Source organism: Prosopis cineraria, unplaced genomic scaffold (genome assembly GCF_029017545.1).
Source record: "Prosopis cineraria cultivar Desert tree isolate PC_DT_omini unplaced genomic scaffold, ASM2901754v1 PC8, whole genome shotgun sequence".
NCBI classification, from domain to species: Eukaryota; Viridiplantae; Streptophyta; class Magnoliopsida; order Fabales; family Fabaceae; genus Prosopis; species Prosopis cineraria.
In genome coordinates, this window is record NW_026555339.1 from 23,278,386 (window position 1) to 23,281,045 (window position 2,660).

Below are 2,660 nucleotides of genomic sequence, written 5' to 3' on the forward strand. Positions count from 1 at the left end.
TCAAATTAATTTCACTTATTTTTTGAATTAATGAGGCAAGTCCTTTCATGGTTCTATGCTTTGATCATTCATTAGGATTGCTTCTCTTTAAATTCTTGTATGAAGATGAGTAGATTCCGTAACTACCCTGGTAGAATTTTTTGGATATAATTTGAATTTTTTTTTTTACTAGTGCTGTAAAGGTTTTCCCAAAGTTAAGATATTTTTTAGGATAAATGGGTCAATTGGTCTTTAGGCTATAGGTTCAGAAGATTCTAAGATCCTAAACTCATAGTTTGTGTAATATTTTTCTACAACTTTTAAAAATGATGCAATTTGACTTTTGTTATTAATAAAAGTTAATTTTTACTATTAGGTAGTTAGAAAATGATCTTAAAAATTATAAAAAAAGAATCCAAATTTATAGATAAGGACCTAAAAAAAATTACAAAAAAGGATCAAGAAAAATTGTCCTTTTCTGTAATTTTTGTTGTTCTTTTTTGTCATTTTGTAGTCAAATAATGGTTAAATTTAACTTTCGTTAACAGCAGGGATCATATTACATTATTTTCAAAAAAATATTTTACAAAAACTGAGTTTAGGATTCTAAATACTTGTAGGTCAAAAATTTAAGAGCCAATTTGCTCATTTATTTCTTTTCTATTTAGTGAAATTCAAACTTTTTCTATTATAGTAACAATTTCTTTCATGAATTTCTTTTGTTGCTGGCATGGTAGTAGTTATTATAGCTAGATTTGAATAATTAACTGCATATGAATTTTGGTTAAAATTTGATGTTGGTACATTTTCTGGATGTCTTTGTATTTTCTTTTGCAAGGAGGTTGTTCAAAGTGCAGCCCTGTGTTATAAAAAACATTAAAGTACAATGCCGTTATTTCACAATATCTACAATATTTAGTTCAATATATTTAATGGTTATTTTAAATAACACTTCATAGACACAACTATTTAGTGGTTATTTAAAAATAACCACTAAATAGTTCCGAGCATATCCTATTGAAAATTAACCAAAATTAAGAAAAACTATTTAACTATTTTTTGAAATAATTGTTGAATATTTTGAAATTATTTAGTAGTTTATTTAAAATAATTTATTTTTTAGCAAATTTTATTTGAAGTAATCACTAAATAGTTTATCGATAGAATCATTGAACCAAAAATTGAAAAAAGAAACAATATTTTTTGAAAATAATTATTATATAGTTGATCTTGAATTATATAGTGCCTAACCATATAGCCGTTAAAAACTGCTATATATAGTAGAAAAAATTACCACTATTTTTAGTAGTGACTCTTTTTTGTACAATATTACCTCTAACTTTTAAAAACGATATAATATAGTCCCTACGGTGTTAATAAAAATTAATTTTAATAATTAATTGACTAGAAAATGACAAAAAATTAAAAAATTATAAAAAGAATCCAAAAGTTACAAACAATGATCTCAAAAATTATGGGAAAGGACTAAGAGAATTTTCTTGATCATTTCCTGTAATTTTTGATATTATTTTTAAGTTAACTGAAGGTTAAAGTTAAATTTTATTAATGATAAAGGTAATATTGTATTATTTTTTAAAAATTAAAGGAAAATATATATATAAAACTAGTGTAGGTTCCTAGAGAATCTTGGATTTATAATTTGAGGGTCAAATTGTTATTCTAAGTCTTAAAAAAAATGAAAACCTTCTGTCTTGAAGGATAAGTTGGATGGCGTGAATGATGAAAAGTAAAAGGATTCAAACATACGGTGGCAAAAATCTCCTAAGACGACAAAGAGTCAAATCCTACCAACCAACAATCACATGTTTGGCCTTCGCGTATTGGAAACACTGAAGATGAGAGAAGTGGAGGGCCTTGTCTTTGAGGAAAAAGAAAAGAAAGAAAGAATGAAAGAACATAGGAAAGGATGCATGAACTTGTCTCCTTTGCTGAATTTTCCCAAAGGCAAACAGAAAAAAAATGTTGGAAATGAGACCACTATGCATTTCTTGTGAATCAGGTGTAGGGTGCAATTAATGACTTTTTAATGCAAATTTTGAACAAAATTGATTGAGAGTATAGAAATTGGACGTGGTAGAAAACAACAACGCACACGGTACATGTCTATGCTTTTCATATTTGGAATAGCGCCAAAACATAAATGTGATTATTAATTATAATTGTAGTCATAGCGCAATTCTTAGCTTTCCGTTCAATCATGCAACGTGACAAGATTTAGCCGTCGTTTAGTCCAAAGGGACTTTGATTTTCTGCAGTAAGGAAGAAAGGCCCACGAGTTCTCACTCATTAGTTAAAGATTCAAAAACAAATTTTATTTTGAATTTAGTTCATAATCTGACTTCATCGCTTAATTCGCTCACACTTTTCTTCATGAATTAACTTTCCAAAATTTTCAAATTGTAGGAATTTAGATTCTAACAACATACCTCCGATGATGATAAAATTTCTCTTTTACTACACGTAGAGACCCGGATTTTACTGGGTAGTTTTTGAGATTATACAAAAATTGCTCTCTCTTAAAACTATGTAACTACCAACCCATAATTATTTTGATTAAATAAATAATTAATCCAATGTTAAATATTAGATTGAGTTTCATTATATGGTTCAATTCATCGGGTGAACTATATTCCAACACAGTCACTGCACATGATAGCAAA